The sequence below is a fragment of the Protopterus annectens genome, chromosome 4.part0, assembly GCF_019279795.1.
Source record: "Protopterus annectens isolate FY-2018-M chromosome 4.part0, PAN1.0, whole genome shotgun sequence".
NCBI classification, from domain to species: Eukaryota; Metazoa; Chordata; order Ceratodontiformes; family Protopteridae; genus Protopterus; species Protopterus annectens.
In genome coordinates, this window is record NC_056733.1 from 786,476,134 (window position 1) to 786,496,016 (window position 19,883).

Below are 19,883 nucleotides of genomic sequence, written 5' to 3' on the forward strand. Positions count from 1 at the left end.
GCAAATCTGACTTAAGGAAATACTTTTTAAGAGGGATAATGGTGGGACTATAGAAAGACCTCCCAGTGAAGGTGGACTAATGCAGAGCAACAGATGGAATCAGGGGATTATGGAAGGGAAGGGAGATGAAGGAGCAGATGCACCATCACTCCCTGCAACAACTAAGTAATACTTATTTGTTTGCTGGCCTTCCATTAGATAGATTTTATGTTTGTCTCAGCAGTATGCTTAAAGATGAATAATTCTTGATGCATCTTGGTTGTGGTAGGGAATACAGCTGTTTAACAGTAATTAGAGGCAGGGTGATTGATTCTCGCCTTTCTGGCTCAGTGTGAAGAGGATAATTTCCATTCTGATAGGAACTGCTTACCAGCAGAGGAGCTCAATGCATATATAAATAAAGCAGTGAATGTGACAATAAAACCATGTGATGTTCTTCATCTAAGGAGTTCTGAACTTGGGAGCAGCCATGGAAATGGACAGCTATAAGGGCGTTTGGCTGCCCAATAGAACAGCACAAGAAACAGAGATATGACATCTCAAGAGAGGAAAGGTGACAGACTTGGGGAGCTTAGTGGTCAAAACACAGTGGGAAGATGTTTACTTATTTATTATAACTGTTGACCGTGTTGATCATATTAGGAGTGTTTATTTAAAGAGGATGTACGGACCGAAAAGGTCCAGAGTAGTGCAAAGACACTCTGTCACTGAATGATGGGGAATGCCTTATCACTGCATATAATAGTAATTCATTATGAGTTCAAGATAAAAGTCACTGTCAGTCATGTGGTACAGATACATATACTAACACTACAGTAGACATTACCGAATGGCAAGATAAGAAGTGAAAAATTGCCTTAAGGAATTTCATCCCAAGCTTTTAGAACAAGATGGTTCTATTCTGGTTTAAGGGGGTGGTGTTTTGACCAAGAGTGGTGTTGACAGTTGCTTAGACATTGTGATCCTGAAAAGCATGCTTTCTATCATGACTGAAATTGGGTAAACTGATTACATGTGTTACAGAGAAGGCATGTCTACAAAATAACTTGACTAAATTGATCATTTGGGTACAGGAGAATAATATGCTGATAAATATATCAAAAACTAAGCATACAAGTTTTGGGAGGCATAAATTGAAAGGTGAATATTTAATACAGCACACAGTGATTGAAACTGTAGACTCATATAAGGACCTGGGTATATGGGTAGATTCAGCTATGAGTTTTTCTAATTATATCAACCAATCGGTTAATGATAGTTATAGAACTATAGGTTGTATAAAAAGATTAATAAAGTCTAGGAAATCAAAAATAATGAAGCCATTGTTTGTTAGTTATATTAGACCCAAATTTAACTAGGAATAACAACACGGAAACTCTATAAGAAAGAATCATAAGTAAACAGGCAAGAGTACAACGGAAATATACTAAGGTCATCCACAGATGTGAAAATTTAAGTTATTATGAAAGACTAAAATATCTGAACTTGTATAGTGCCTCTTATTCAGGTATATATGGCATTTAGGGATGTTTGGGGTTATCAAAAAGTACTAGAGAATCTTTGGATAACCTATGTAAAAGATTCTTTAGGAATGAGAAGTGTACTAATTGGTTCTCTGACAGAATAACTGATGCATGGACAGACTACCAAATTACATTACAGCAAGTATTAGTTTAGATATTATTAAGAACAGCTTGGATACTTATTATGGGAGCAAGTGTTCTGGTATATTGGCAAGCTAGAAGGGCATTAATGCCCATGCTTAAAATATTTGTATGTATGTATGCTTGAAAGTGACTTCATGACTGGAGTTCAGCCTGCCAGACAAGGCTGATAGGAGCAGCACAGCCACAGCAAAGTTGTACAAACCATCAACCGCACAATGATGTCAGAAGGCAGTTCATGTACCTGCTGCAGTAGTAACGTCTGGTCCATATTTCTCAACTGTCCAGATTTTAGCAGAATGTCCAGATTTTTGCCTCATATTTTTGGTCTGTTCCTCATAAAATGTGTGTTTTTCTGGCAAAACACTGAGGATTGAAGTTAATAAATAATTTGAGTTTCAAACTTCATATCCTTTAGAAAAATGCATGCTGACACAAATGGTATTATTCTAGCAACATTCTAAGTCTATAAGAGCAATCTTTAATATCTGTCCCTATTTTTGTTTCTTTGTCCCCCATTATTTTAGGCTTTATCCAGATTTCTTGTGTTAAGAGGCTGGGAGGCATGGTCTGGTCAGTAGGACAGTTTGATTACCTCTGAAATGTGTAGTGTTGTCTAAAAAGGGGCAACAGCTGACTGTGCAGGAATGTGAGGAGGAAAGGGTGGGTATGCAAGATGACAGCCTCACTGGACATACTCATCAGTGGAGGCATGCAAGTTCCTAAAGTACTTTGTATCACGGGACTGAACCAAAGACTAGAGACCCATGTTTAGGGCCCCCTTATTTGTGTACTAGGTTATCTCTACCCACACAGCTGTATGAGCTCAACTCATTGTAACAGTTCAGAGAGTCAGCCTTTCGCTAGTTGGCCTTATCCGATAGCATGAGCTAAAGGTCACCCCCCCCAAACACCCACATATCAAATAAGAATACATACTAATACAAATGGTATAATTGTAAAAATCTCAGCACTAAGCTCAGTATTAGTGAACAGGGTGGTAGGAGGTTAATTTTTCTTCTTATAGCCAAGATGAAGCAAACTGAGGGGTAAAAATAATTAGCTCTAAGGCCTGAGGGGTGTGGGAGACAAAGCCCACCACAGAAAATTAATTCAAAAATATATTTTCAAAACTATTCACTTCACTCCATGCTCAGAACTGTGACTTTCACATTTCAGCCTTTTGTATAGCGGTACCATGCACTTTATCAAAAATAATGAGGAGTATAGGGCAGGTATCAGAGTACATACACTTTTAAATAATTAGAATTCTTTACTACAAATTCAGACACCTGAGATAGAATCTCACTCCCCCCACCCCACACACACTCACACTTTATCTTTTTTTTGTGATACAAGTCCATTAGAAGTCACTTCACTTCTTTTTTTTTTCTCTCTTATATTTGTAGATTATAAACTTTTCTCCCCGGGCCTCTGCTGAAAATGGAAAATATATCCAGTTGGATCAGCCCGGTTAACAAATGTAAAATAAAATAAATAAATACATTTTTATTTGCAGGTGATTCCTAGCAGAAGGCATGATCCTAGTGTGTCTTTAAGATTTAATCATTTTCCACTCGATACTTTGACTTCCTTTGATTGCATCATACAGAATATCTGATTTGCTTTGGTTGTCACAGCATCTATTGCACTGGGCTGGTTTGCTGGAGATCTAGGTTTAAAAACTATCAGTTACCATATGAACTCACAGTAACCTTCAACAAGTCACATAATTTGCTGTTAGGTCTTTCATGAAAAGGGGACACCTTTGGTGAGTCCATTGGGGATATCTAGGGAACAAATGGTTACAACAATAGGTAAGTAGTTACGTAAATAAGACATCCCATGTATGGGACCAAACAACAAAAAGGTATTTGTTTGACTGTCTGCTAGAGCTGACTAGAGCATAAGCCCAAATACTAATACAGTAAACTCTCAGTTAGCCGTAATTCAAGCAACCAGCACTCTCGAGGAACCAGCAAAAATAAAAATCAAAGAAATATAGTACAATTTTCATGTGTTGCACTTTCTGCTTTCCCCCCGCAGAAACATACCTTATGTTTTTAGAGTTTTAGAGTTTTAAAAAGGAAGATAGGAATAAATACCCTCTTTCCCCAACTTGAGAACAAGTCAAACCAAACAAATAGTATAGGGTACAGTATTAGTCAGGCCTATTTTTAATAATAACTCTCAAACAATCAGAAACTACATTTATCCGGCAGATACCAATCCCCATGAGAGTTTATTGTAACCGTGTTTTTCATGAAACAAGGCTGGATAACTAACAGTTATGAAATTGTGCACATATTATTTTGTCTGCACTGTACCAGTAGCATGTTTTACATATTTAACAGTGCTGTATATATATATATATATATATATATATATATATATATATATATATATATGTGTGTGTGTGTGTGTGTGTGTGTGTGTGTGTGTGTGTGTGTGTGTGTGAATATGTATATATGTATATATATATATATATATATATATATATATATATATATATATATATATATATACATACATACACAAAACTATGCTTTCCAGTCTACATGCATGTACATGCTATGATAAGGGAGACTGGACACAGGAAGTGGCATCTAAGCAGATGATCTGCATGACAGGGAGTACTGACAATACCACATACCCACCTACAAGGGATGCATCTTAGAGAAAATAATTCCCCTTGTGGGCAACAAAAATGCTAGCCCTAACTAATGTCAGCAAGAGAATTAAGCCAAGAAACACGCTTGACAGGCAATACTGGCATACCAGTACCCCAGGGCAGAAATGTCTGATTCATACTTTCTGCTCTGAATATGAAATGTTAAACCATATATTTCCTTGCTGAGTAAATGTTTAAAAACATTGCTATTCATTTTATGCAGAACCTCCTGTAACTATATTTTCCATTATGGTTTGCCTTCACCTTACCCATCTTATTAATCACATGATACAGTGATGAAGATGAAGGGCTGGCTGCATTTATCTCAACCTTTTAGTATAAGAATCGGGAACAAAACCAAAGAAATGAGGGACAATAATCCAAAATATGGGACAGATTTAAATTATTACCCTTAACATAGTTAGACAATTGCTAAAATAAAACAGGATTAGCATTAACATGCATGTTCTCAAGGATATGAAATCTAGGGGATTGCACAGGATATAAAAATGAAAATCTGGAAATAAATAAAATGTTGCTATTTATAAAAAGATTGAAGTCTGAAATTCAGATACATATTAGGATTTCGTGACTACAATCCTCAATGATTTTCTAGAAAAACACATTTTTTTGAGCAACAGACCAAAATATCAGGCAAAATCAGGGACACTGTGTGAAATCATGGACAGATGAAAGCTTTGGTGGGCTAGAAAACTGAAGAGATGGGTTTAAGTTCATGACTAGATTTGAAGATTGTGTAACCTTGGGCATGCTTTTAACCTCCTTTAAATCCACTTTACTCTTAGAAATGAGGCCTCTGGTCATGGCCTACCTGCTTGGTTGGATGAATTAAAATAAATCAATTAGTTCAACAAGTCAAGGCAGAATTGTTGATCGACAATAACATTCTACACCAGAAATGATCGACACCCATAACATATGGTTGCATACTGCAAAGGTATAAAACAACGAATATGGGACACATGCTGTCTGAACTTCATGTCTCAAAAACTGGAGTTAAGGTTTAAAACTGTTAGGGACAAAGATCTCTTGCTTATTGATATTTATTAAAAAAGGTCTGTTTACTCAAGAAATTGATAGGTATTATGCTGTATTTTCAAGAAAATGAACAACTATGTTTTGTTATACACTGTTGTAAGGTTTTCGTTCACACTGTTCTGTCGCATGAAAGTACTAGATATACATCTGGAAAAAATAGCAATTTCAAGAAACCATACAACAAGTACATGTGCTTGGAAAATATAACAATCTGATGACACTTTAGCTTACAAAAAATGTCTAAAATATCACATTTACTGCCTTTTAATAGTGAACTCTACGTCAGACCTGCTTCCAAACGATATTATACTTCAACTGGTTCCCTTAAAATAAAGGGAGTGGATAAAGGATGATAGACACAGAGTGATGACTGGAGGAAGAAGGGACTGCTCTCCCATAAGAATCATTTTCGACACTCATTTTCTTTTTCAGCTAATGCATAGTTGGAGTGACTTTTTTCAGCTATAACTGTAAGCCTGAATTGTAAGGAAGCACACTGGATAACTGCAGAGGAGGGGCTGTTATCCTTCACTTCTCTTTGCAGCATGACTTGAATTTTCATGCAGCTCAGTATATGGATCCTGACCCCCAACACTTTCTGGAGTAAGATTTTTGCCTCCTTCGGCAGCTGCTGATGTCTGAGAAGTCTCCATGGATTTCTCAAGGTACCACGTTAAAAGCAGCCCCTCCCATAGTACCAAGATACTTGCTTTGTCCGGTATTCTTGCCTACTTTTGTTTATCCAGTCCCTAATCTTATATTTGAAATGACTAGACATCTTTATGCCAACTAGTTGACCAATGTAGTACATGTGTATGTGTTTGTGTATGTGTGTGTTGGTGGGGGCAGTTTAGTTACCCTAATAGATTCAGGAGCCAGAGTTAGGGCATACATTTTAGTAGATCAAAGTGTCTTCTTCTGCTAGGTGATCTATGGTTTCAATCTGTTTGTCTGCTGCTGTTTAATTTGAATGGCAATGCCTAACTTACAGAGAGAGAGAAAAAATGAGAGAGGAAGGGCCTCAAAGGCCTTGACTAGGCCTGACCCAGCTGTTAAATGTTCAAAGGTTGGAAGCTATTGATTTAAACCAAACATGCAATAAAGTTAGGATAATTAACATTAAACATCGGAAGAAAAAAATTCCATTTAGGGTCAACACATTGTCATCTGCTTATCTGAATTTCTGACATGGGTGGCAGACTCGAGAGGGTAGAAAAAAAACATTCTACACACCCAAGTAGGATATCTGACAAACTAAAATCTTCAGGCTTAATTTTTTTTTAAACAAAGCTATTAGCACACAGCTCAAGAGAGAGAGAGAGAGAGAGAGAGAGAGCATGCATACCACTGCACCTTTTAAAGATAAAGTAATTACTGAAAGGGAGGCAGTGCCCTATATCTTGGAATTTTCTTTGTGCGACTCTTTGATTGATTGATTGATTCCATTTCCTTCAGATCTTTGCCTGTTCCCACAAACCTGGAATCTTAGGATTGTTTGATTAAGTCTCTGTTGCTATGGTAATTGAAGTGCCTCTGGCCAGTTTGACCTTTGACTGCATTCAGTGCATGGTGAGGGGAAAGGACAGAGAGGCCAGCTTGTGTGTGTGTGTTCCATTCATCACAAGTTACAAAAATTTCTCAATGAAACAGGATCTATATTCATTATATGCTGTCTTTAATTAACAGAAATTAAGTTACAACTGCTGCCTATGAGAATGTTTTGCACATATTATCAGTTATAACTGCTGAAAGCATATTTTAATACAAAATTATCTTCATAATAATAATAATAATAACAACAATAATAATAATAATGTAAATAAAGTGCAAACATTGGAACATTAATTTACTTGAATATAATAGTAGCAGATAATGTATGCAATAACTGTGTGAATATATTTATTTGGATAGATAATATTAATTTTGTTATTAAGTGCTAAAATAAGGCAAAAATCTTCTTTCTCAGAAAGATGGCACATTCTTTCTCTTTCCACAAGACCATGAAATTTCAAAAACAAAAAAAAAAGAAAGATAAGGACAGCCAGCTAACAACTAGATCAAGTATGGAAATGTTTATAATTTCATTAATTCCTGAAGTACCATGATGTGATCTGTGGTCTGTGATGGATATTTAATTGAAATAACATCAAGAAAACCAAAATGTGTGATATTTAATAAACCTGTAAATAAAAAATCATCTAAAACATTTTTTATAAATATAAAAGTATCAAGGTTATTGCTCAGTCAGCTGCAGACAAATTCTAAATGCAATGGGAAATTAATGAAAAACACACACAAGCATGTAAAATATGCCATTAGAAAAGGTCTGGTGGCTTTATTTGTTTATTAACTAGAAAAGATTTTGATTACCATGATCAAGGCTAAAACTGCAAAAAAGTAATAGCGTTCATCAACAAACAAAATCAGTTATTTATGGTAGGTAAGTTTCCAAACATTAGGACTCGAACGATCACTAAAAAGCTGTTATGGAAATGTTAAAGAGAAGATAGGTAGGTAATAGTTGCTGGAGTATTTTAGCAGGTCTGTTATAGATATTTACACTGAAATAATGCAGTCATAAGCCCATGTAATAGCTGTGTTAGAGTGCAGACATAAGACATTAACTAACCATTTACCACACTGCCATGAAAGTGGACACTGTGTTGGATGGACAAGGCAACTATGATCCACCATTAATGATCTGCACTGTCTGCAGTAAGTGCCTGTGCCTTCTCTCTAGGCCATGTTAACAGCAATGTGAAGTAAAGAACCAAAGGAATTCTATACATATCCTAAAAAACACGGACACTGGAAGTGTTTCTTAATTGCTAATAGATTATTTTTAAAATGTTCAGTGTCTAAGGCTTCCTAAACCCTGACAGGGAAAAATTTCCAAAATTTAAGCCCAAAGCAGGAAAAGGCTCTGTCTTAAATAGCATTCATGTCTTGATGAATTTCTTGAGTTATGATACAGTCTGCTAGGTTAAACAAAAATTACTGGTACAATGTGCTCCAGTATGCACTACACCTAGTGACAGCGATGGCATATCATCTGTCTCCTGGCTCTTTTCCCACACTCACTTGTAGTTGGTACATTTGTGTTGCATTAATCCCAGAATCCATTTGAAATACCAATACTTACCCTATGACTGTTGACGGTTGACTGTTTAGGCACTTTACAAGTGTCTGGCAAGCTGAAGGCTGTTATAATTAGTATGAGGGACATGGTACCCCAGATCATTACTGCGGGAGGGATCATATATCCTTCTGAGAAGGAAAAAAAAACAAAGATTGTTTGGGGGGTTGTTAGACACATGTATGAAAGATATGATGGGTACTTATGCACCCTAAAATCACTATAAGTAAACCCTGTTCAGCCAAAGCCAGTCCCCATCGCTACATTCAGAATAAACCCTCATTTCATTCCTCAGGTTCCTCATCAGTTTCTCCCTAGTTGACCCTCACATGTATGTATTACTCATAGGAGATCACTAGGCTGTCGACCTAGAGGTCATTGTAAACCTAGTTGTTTCATTCCAATGTAATACCATAGACACGCTAGTCAATGTAATACCCTAGAAATGCTAGTCAATACCCAAGATTGCAGTTAGTGATGACTGCCCATGTTAATAATTAGTACTAGGCTAATTACCTTTGGGGGAAATTTCAAATCTAGCCAATTACCCCATGTGAGAATCAAACCCTGCACCTTGTGTCTGTAAGGTAAACAACTTAACCATTATGCCAACCTTGTTATTTTACTATGTCATGGCTGATGTCTTGTTCTCCTGTGATATTGTAACCCTGACTACTCAATCCAATGCAGCACACAAAGGTACCAAGTAGAGGTAGTCAAACCCAAAACACAAAACACAATCCAAAGTGGAAGCACCAGCAGTTTATTTTTTTCCTGATCACTGAATGTTCCATTCCATCTTGTGTATGCACATTTTATACATATACAGTACTCTGGTATAGCACACAAACTACCTGTGCAGGGCCTTCAAGAGTTTTAGAGCTTCTCCCTGCACCTACCTGCACCTGCCTTACTGCCCTGAATGCTTACTTGTTCAACTACCAAGTCAGAAGAGAATTATTGATGTTTTGTTAAATGATCTTAAAATAGTGAGAAAATATATAAGCAAAGTTTGCATCAAACTGTTGATTGCCACTTATATGTTGCTGTGGTTTAGATTTCTGAATAGTTTATCTCTTGAAATCACTTTATTTGTCCATTCTTAATGTTGATTTACTCTTGTCATGTATTCCATCTAGAAGCAAAAATGCTTATTTCAGTAGTAAAGCTGATGCCAAGTTTTCCTCATTATAACCCATTCTTGTTGTATAACATCAGACAAACTACTTGCAATTTAATCCATACTAGATTAATTTAACATGGCGCTAGATTACTGGTAATTAAGACCAGGGTTTTAATGTTGTCACTTGTTTCTTACAGAACTAAGCATATGTTATAAAATACATACATGGATATATTCATTATCAGTATTAAACTTGTTCTACATATCTTCCCTGCACTGTTCAAATTATATGCTTGCACACACACTCACACACACACACACACACACACACACACACACACACACACACACACACACACACACACACACACACACACACACACACACACACACACACACACACACACACACACACACACACACACACACACACACACACACGCACGGCATGTGTGTGTGTGTGTGTGTGTGTGTGTGTGTGTGTGTGTGTGTGTGTGTGTGTGTGTGTGTGGTTTGTATGTATGTACTTGTGTTTTAATGTTGTCACTTGTTTCTTACAGAACTAAGCATATGTTATAAAATACATACATGGATATATTCATTATCAGTATCAAACTTGTTCTACATATCTTCCCTGCACTGTTCAAATTATATGCTTGCACACACACACACACACACACACACACACACACACACACACACGCACGCACGCACGCACACACACGCACGCACACACACGTGCGCGCAGAGTGTGTGTGTGTGTGTGTGTGTGTGTGTGTGTGTGTGATCATATTTTTTTATGTTAGCCATGGTTATCCATAAAAACTATAAACATGGGGAAGTTTTTTTTTCTATGACACTTTTGATCAGATCATCAAATATTTAGTGCCAAGGTGCCAAGATAGCATATGTACATCCGCTTTTGGCGCTGTATTAAACCTGTCTTTATTGTTTTCTGTGAACACTGAGCATTCAAAGACATACTGGCTTGATCTGGAGTTAAGCGTCTTTAGCTGTAAGAAACACTGACATAGCAATACTGTCAGGTGATGCCTTCCATCAAAGCCTCTAGTGTTTACAATTTTAAAAGTGCCAAATTCTCCAAGCAGCCTACTACAGTTCTTTTTTATTGATCACTGTCAACTATACCAACTTTCTTCTTCTTTACCTCTAAATCCATGAGTGACCCCTTTTTATAAGATTTGTACCAAAGCTTAGGTACAAACTACCACAAAATAGAAACTGTTGACTATGGTGAGTGGTGGACAATAAATTTTTCCAGCAGATAAAGTACCTAACGTAAGCTGTGTATCCACATTGTAAAATCAGGTCCACTGTGACATCGCTAATAAAAAACTTGATAAAAGGCTTTTCTCTCTATCTTTAGCAGCAATCACATAAATTAGCGTGGCTAATGCCAATCAATAAAGAACAAAGCGCCTGAAATAATAAAAACAACAATAGTACAAAAAGAATACAATACCATTAAAGGAGAAAAAAGCTTTCTAGATAATGAAGCGGAAATGCAGGCAGAAGGAGCAGTAATATATGTAAAGTTAAATTAACTGTGTAAGGACCCCCGTGATGGTGTTTAAGTATGTAAATAAGGTAGGTAATTCTGGGAATAATTTCATGTGATTCAGAGGTAATATGAAATAACATTTTTAATGACTTTTGGCTGTCTAAAATTTCAGTACTGATTTCAAGTGGTATAAAGGGGGTTGTTATAAACATATATACAGGATTAGGAGCAAACTGCAATAAAATGGAAGTCATCAATCCATTACTTTTAATTAATAATATACATTGCTGTTGTTTTACATATCAATTAAAATTGTATACTGCGAAAGGTGAAACATATATCAAAAACAGCAGAAGAAAAAGCTCAGGTAAATTAAATTACTGATGTTGTTTTAAATAGGAATCAAATTACAGCTGTACTATGCTGAAATTAAAAACACATATGAAAAAAAATGTACTTTTGGATGACACACTATAGAGGCTGTAATGCTCAGCACATAACACTTTAACTCTTGGAAAATTATTATTTTGTTTGCCAGGCAACCGGTCTCTTGAAAGTAGCTATTTATTTGTTCACTTACTTGTGCTGGTCAGGGTAGTCTCATCAGGCCTGCTGTCTATCTTCAGGAGAGAGCAAGGTGTTATTTATGCATGTGTGGAAATTTGGCCACAACATGGTCCTCTGCTCTTCTTTTGGACAAGTGATACAGGATCGACCTAAGCATCCAGTGACTTAAGCAGCTAGAACATTTGTTTTCTGGCTCATCCAAAGACTGGTTTCTCAGGAATGCAGTATTAGTATTGTAACATGAATCCAAGTACCTGGTATGGGAATAGAACCCAGAGCCTTCTGAGCTTCCCAAACATCTTTTTGCTGTTGCCCTAGTCAAGGAGTTATTTTCAGTATATCTGGATATATTTATGAGTATCTTGAATGGATGGGTCAGTATTCAGTCCATGACATGGTACCTGTAAATGCAAAATCCTTAAATGTTTAAAACAAAAATCACCCTTTAAGAGAAAGTTTGCCATTTCATCCACAACTTGGGGGGAACTCTTTCTCTACCTACACCGCACAGACTTCAAGATTTCCATTTTGAGATTGCAATACAGCTAAACAAAGGGAACACTAGCATTTCCATAGATACATGTATCCTATTTCCAAGTTATTCCAACAAAAAATAAACATTACTTAAAAAAAAAGAACACCTTGAATAATTTAGTGCATATCAATGTAACATGATCATTAGTTTGTGAGCTTTTGGTTATTCAGATGTTGCATTTTTAGGTGCAGGATCCTATAACATAACCTGTGTATTTGCTGCTCCCTTTCACTGTTCCTTCTGATTACAGATCTGCTAATGCTGATATGCTGTTACAGGCAGGCAAGTAATTCTGTATTTTGCTGGATGGAGTTCAATCACATATCCAGGCAGGTAATGTAATACAATGGCACAGGTTAATAAAATGCAATCTGCACCAACTCTGTTATGAAGACATGCCTGTAATTATTTTTTTCTGTTAGGTTTATCCCTTATAATTAACTTTGGTTTGATTGACATACTGCTTAGAATGATAGGTACTGTTGAGTGATTTTGCTTTTTTCACTTGTGTAATATGTCTTTCTCCTTAGACATTTTGTGTTTTGTATTATATTTTGTAAGTCTCCAAGGTCATGAATAAAATGAAAAAAATGTTTATGTGCACTTACTTTGTTAGTAATTAATGAGTTAATTAAGTAAGATACAACTATCATCAGGCTCATCAGGAAAGGTGATGTCTGCATACAGATGGGAGGTTGAGCAGCTGACCCTTTGGTGTAGTCAGAATAATCTGGAACTGAACACTCTTAAAACTGTAGAGATGACAGTGGACTTTAGGAGTGATACTTCAATATTATCCCCCCTCTTTATATTTAATACTGCTGTGTCAGTCGTGGAATCCTTCAGGTTTTAGGATCTATAATCCCCCTGGAATTGAAGTGGGAGACCATCATAAAAAAAAAAAACAGAACAGCAAATGTACTTAATGTGACAGCTGAAGAAGTTCAACCTCCCATAGGAACTGTAGATTCAGTTCTATACAGCAGTCATTGAGTCTGTTCTCAGCTCAGTCATAAACGTGTGGTTTGGATCTCTGTCTAATCATGACAAAAATAGGTTACATTGAATAGTCAGGTCTGACGAAAATATCCTTGGTGCTCGTTTGCTCTCCTTGCAGGACCTGTATTCCAGAGTCATGAATAGGGCAGGGAAGATCATCACCGACCCTTCACATCCAGGCCACAATTTTTTTGAACAATTACCATCCGCCAGGCGTTATAGATTAATACTCACTAAAACAAGCAGATACAAGAACAGATGTTTTTCCACAGGACATCAAGTTCATAAACAGTTAACTTAGCTTATTAGGTTGGGGTATTCTTCTTCCCAAGCCATCGAGGACTCTGCAGTATTGTTTACAAATTGTTAATACTTGTTTCTTTCAGAGTTTCAGTATTTCTTGCACTGAGTTGCACTTTGTACCTTGTATGTATATATATATATATTTACTTTTTTGTCTTGCTCTTAATAGTTGCATATATGTCATTTGTTTTGTTCTTAATAGTTGTATGTATGTCATTTATATAATTCATACTTGGAGAGTCACTGAAACCGGAGTCAAATTCCTTGTATGTGTGCATACTTGGTCAATAAATGTGATTCTGATTCTGATTCTGATAATATCAATTTAGAAGAAATGACAGTATTAACAGAAGATGATGAATATATATAAGTTTAGTTAGGATAGCAATATAGAAGCACGTGTTCTATTAACAAGTCTGCATGTGAAATGTAAATAGATTTCTGGAACATTCCATGATGATGAGGAAAATGTTTATTACATTCCTTGCTACATAGAACCAGTAGCATGTGAACACACTAGCTTCTTATTTTCTCATGTAACAGCCCGTTTACCAACCCCTGAGTTCATAAGAAGGCGGAGTTAACAAATTTATTCAGGGTCAGAGGAATTCACTGGTACAGAAGCCACACTGTAGGGATATGATACAGAAACATTACGAGGCTGTGAGTCAGACTGGAAATGAGGGCTCAGTCTATAAAACAAACGTAGGGTTCCAGAGAGAAAACAACATGGGCAGACCCAGATCAAAATTTGCAGTGATGCCTTCAATAAATATGCAATGTTAGTGATGTTATTTTACTTTATAGGTTTATAGGTTCATAGGTTGGTACTAGGCTATCAGCCTTAGGGCCTATACAAGCCTAGCCATAACAATTCCCTGGCTATTTCTTCCCACACTATTTACTTCCCTGGACACCTGTCTAGCAGGGAGACTGACATGATCCCGGGGTGAATTTCCTTTCTCCCAGCCAATCATCAAGGTTCCTTTTGAAGAGGGCCAAAGAGGCACTATGCTTGACATGTATGGGCAATCTATTCCAGAGTCTGGGGAGTCTCTGGGTCAGGAACCTATCCCTCCAGCATGTTTTGTTTATTGTAATGACAAGGTTTAGATCCCTGGAGTGTGTGGCTTTGAGGGATTGGGATTTCTTTAAGTGTAGCATGTCCAACAGCTCTGGGTTTGACATGGCCTTGTATGTTAAGCAGAGATCGCCTCTGAGTAGACGATATGTAACAGAGTATAGCTGGAGCTTTTTAAGGTGGTCAGCGTAGGGCATCTGCTTTAGACCTGTGATTCTTTTAGTGAGGTATTTCTGTGGCCTTTCCAGTTGTTGCAGATGTCTTGAGGGGTACATACTAAATGGGGTGTTGTATTCTATAATGCGTCTAATGAGGGATGAGTACAGTGGGACAATGACCTCCTTTTTTCTGGATGAAAAGCCCTTAGTGATGAGGTGTGCCACATAAGGATTTCCTGACTGTTGTGGCGATGTGGTTATCAAAGGTGAGACCACTGTCACCCTTATACAGAACATACCTATTAATTAAGAAGACTGTATACATGCAGACGGAAGAAGCTAGCCAGGTTCCAGATGAAAATTTTGGGCGCTTATTGCTATAGGCTTTAGCATTTAAACTGTGTGATACTCAACAAGCCTGAGGGGGATAATTAGGCACTGATGTGAGCTGGGGAAAGCAAAACCTAAGATCATCAAAGATAGCGTGGATCTATCATTGTGCAATATTTACCTGGAAGATGCAGCACAGAAAGATATGTATGTGAATCCTTAGATGTTTTCATTTTACTTTTGAATATATTTAAGAGTGTCTAAACTTGATTTCTTGCTCAGGTGCTGAAACTAGTGATTACTGTAACCCAGTGTCTGCTTATTACAAGGATAAGCAAATTTATAGTTCAGCTCCGTTTACCTATGTACATGTATTACAATGTACTCAAATTATATTCTTCCAGTTCAACTATGTTGTCAATGCCCTTGTGGCTTAAAGTAAGGAACGATTATTCCACTTCATTAGCTAGTACATGATTGTTTGTTAAATAAATAAAAAATAAGTAAAACAGAATATGAAGGCACATATTATACAAATGGCATGAGGAAAATATCAACATTTTGAGATCATCCGTCTGTCAGTTTCATTTTGGAAGGAAATGCAAAACTGTAGAAAGAGCTCACTTTGGTTCTCAACCATCCTGTAACCATCACAAGTTACATTCTGGGGCATAAACATTCACAGCCTGGACATAAGCTACAGTATGCCTAGTGTAGCTCTGACAATGATGCAGATAGAAGATAGGCCATATCAGGCCACCAGCAGCAATGCTTATAACAGGGAAAACAATGAGTCTCAGCAATGTGACACCAAGCTGAAGGACACACGGTCCAGATATCAAACCATTCTGTCCTCCTTCAGAGAGAGAAGGTGAGAGATACCACTGCACAACAATCTTCAATGTGCCGACACCTGCCAATTGACGGAGGGACAGAGAACATCCACTGGGACATGGGGAGTAAGCAAGCTCTGTGCATTCATATATCTCAATGTCCCTGATACATTAATTAATGGCTGGTCTGTGGCATCATCCTGGGACTTCACTGTACTAGATGTAGGGAAGAGGATTTACTCCATTTTTTTAGTCTATGAGAGGTTAACTTAGTATAGGTGCCATCTATTTTTTTCTAAGATAAGTAGTAAAAGTCAAATGGGATGGTGCATGATCTGATTTGGGACTGAGCAAATATCAGAGGCAAAAAAAAAATAAATGTGCAGCATAGCTTGTTATGATCAAAGCACTGCTGCCCCACTCTATAGTACTCTGCAGCAATCCCCTGCATCACATTGAGGAATACTTTAACAATCCTTTACACTACACTACAGTATTCTACAGCAATCCCCTGCACCATGCTAAGAAATACTATTGCATTCTTCTATATTAAATACTACTGTGTAATTTAGCAATCCCCTGCACCACACTGAGGAATACTGCAACAATTCTTTACACCACACTACAGTACACTGCAGCAATCCCCTGCACCATGTTGAGGAATACTTTAACAATCCTTTACACCACACTGCAGTACACTGCAGCAATTCCCTGCACCATGTTCAGGAATACTGCAACAATCCTTTATACCACACTACAATACACTGCAGCAACCCCCTGCACCATGTTCAGGAATACTTTAACAATCTTTTACACCACACTACAGTACACTGCAGCAATCCCCTGCACCATGCTAAGAAATACTATCACATTCTTCTATGTCATATTACTGAATAATTTAGCAATCCCCTGCACCACGTTGAATAATACTTTAACAATCCTTTATACCACACTACAGTACACTGCAGCAATCCCCTGCACCACGTTGATGAATACTTTAACAATCCTTTACACCACAATACAGTACACTGCAGCAATCCCCTGCACCATGTTGAGGAATACTTTAACAATCCTTTACACCACACTACAGTACACTGCAGCAATCTTCTGCACCATGCTAAGAAATACTATCACATTCTTCTGTGTCATATTACTGTATAATTTAGCAATCCCCTGCACCATGTTGAGGAATACTTTAACAATCCTTTACACCACACTGCAGTACACTGAAGCAATTCCCTGCACCATGTTCAGGAATACTTTAACAATCCTTTACACCACACTACAGTACACTGCAGCAATCCCCTTCACCATGTTCAGGAATACTTTAACAATCCTTTACACCACACTACAGTACACTGCAGCAATCTCCTGCACCATGCTAAGAAATACTATCACATTCTTCTATGTCATATTACTGTATAATTTAGCAATTCCCTGCACCATGTTGAGGAATACTTTAACAATCCTTTACACCACACTGCAGTACACTGCAGCAATTCCCTGCACCATGTTCAGGAATACTTTAAAAATCCTTTACACCACACTAGAGTACACTGCAGCAATCCCCTGCACCATGCTAAGAAATACTATCACATTCTTCTATGTCATATTACTGTATAATTTTGCAATCCTTTGCACCATGTTGAGGACTACTTTAACAATTGTTTACACCACACTACAGTACACTGCAGCAATCCCCTGCACCATGCTAAGATATACTATCACATTCTTCTATGTCATATTACTGTATAATTTAGTAATCCCCTGCACCACGTTGAATAATACTTTAACAATCCTTTATACCACACTACAGTACACTGCAGCAATCCCCTGCACCACATTGATGAATACTTTAACAATCCTTTACACCACACTACAGTACACTGCAGCAATACCCCGCACCATGCTAAGAAATACTATCACATTCTTCTATGTCATATTACTGTATAATTTTGCAATCCTCTGCACCATGTTGAGGAATACTTTAACAATCCTTTACACCACACTACAATATACTGCAGCAATCCCCTGCACCATGCTAAGAAATATTATCACATTCTTCTATGCCATATTACTGTATAATTTAGCAATCCCCTGCACCACGTTGAGGACTACTTTAACAATCCTTTACATCACACTACAGTACACTGCAGCAATCCCCTGCACCATGTTCAGGAATACTTTAACAATCCTTTACACCATACTACAGTAAACTGCAGCAATCCCCTGCACCATGCTAAGAAATCCCCCCCGCAAAACAATTCTTCTATGTCATATTACTGTATAATTTAGTAATCCCCTGCACCACGTTGAATAATACTTTAACAATCGTTTATACCACACTACAGTACACTGCAGCAATCCCCTGCACCACGTTGATGAATACTTTAACAATCCTTTACACCACACTACAGTACACTGCAGCAATACCCTGCACCATGCTAAGAAATACTATCACATTCTTCTATGTCATATTACTGTATAATTTTGCAATCCTCTGCACCATGTTGAGGAATACTTTAACAATCCTTTACACCACACTACAATACACTGCAGCAATCCCCTGCACCATGCTAAGAAATATTATCACATTCTTCTATGTCATATTACTGTATAATTTAGCAATCCCCTGCACCACGTTGAGGAATACTTTAACAATCCTTTACATCACACTACAGTACACTGCAGCAATTCCCTGTGCCACATTGAGGAATACTTTAAGAATCCATTATACCACACTGCAGTATACTGCAGCAATCCCCTCCATACCTATCGACTGTGCAGAGTTTCACAGAATGTCCAGATTTTTGTCTCATAGTTTTGGTCTATTCCTCATAAACATTGTGGTTTGCTGGCAAATCACTGAGGAGTAAAGTCATTAAATAAATTTACAATAAACCAATGAAACGACAAAACTTTCAAAACAGTTTAATAATGCTATCGTCTAAAAGACTTCTTCTGAAGATAGTGTTATTAAACTGTTTTGAGCACTAAAACTTCATTGTTTCCTGGTTTATTTGATGTTTTTGTGGTGTTTTGTGTTTTTTGTTTTATTACCATCATATCAAAGTTAAGCTTGTTGGGGTTCGTTAAATAAATTACATACATTTGACTCTCAGACTCAGAAAATCATGATAACACAAATGCTGTTATTCTATCATCTTTCTAAATTTATAAGAGCAGTATTTAAACTCTGTCCATATTTTTGGGCCTTTGCCCCCCCCCCCCATTATTTTAGGCTTTGTCCAGAGTACTTACACTAAGAGGTTGAGAGGTCTGATCTCCTGCACCATTCTAACAAATATTATCACAATCTTTTATTTCATATTACTGTATAATATAGCAATTTCCTGCACTACATTGAGGAATACTGCAACAATCTTTTACAACATACTACAGTATACTATGGCAATTGCCTGCACCATGCTAAGAAATACTGTCGCAATCTTTTACATCATACTACAGTATAATGCAACAATTACCTACACCATAATACAGCACACTGCAGCAACTCACTAGCCATATTTATCACACTTACAACAGCCTTTGACCTCATTGACTACAACATCCTCCTCTATCACCTAATAAAACTAGTCACAGTTCCTTACCTTCATTTCAATACAACCTTGCCAATTGTTACTTCTTAGTCAAAATTCATACCTCAATCAATCAGCCTTCAAAAAAGGAGTACCACAAAGGTACTATAATTGCTACTTTACTCTTCTCAAGCTTTAAAAAAACTCCCCCTTGACATACCTTATCTCCCCTCCTGCTCTATGCTGATGACATGGCATTATTTTACAAAAATAATTCAGTACCCACCCTCAAGAAAGATCTGCATAAAGATTTCCTAGCCCTAATCACCTAGCTCACAAACAAAAGTCTCTTTCTCAGCAGCA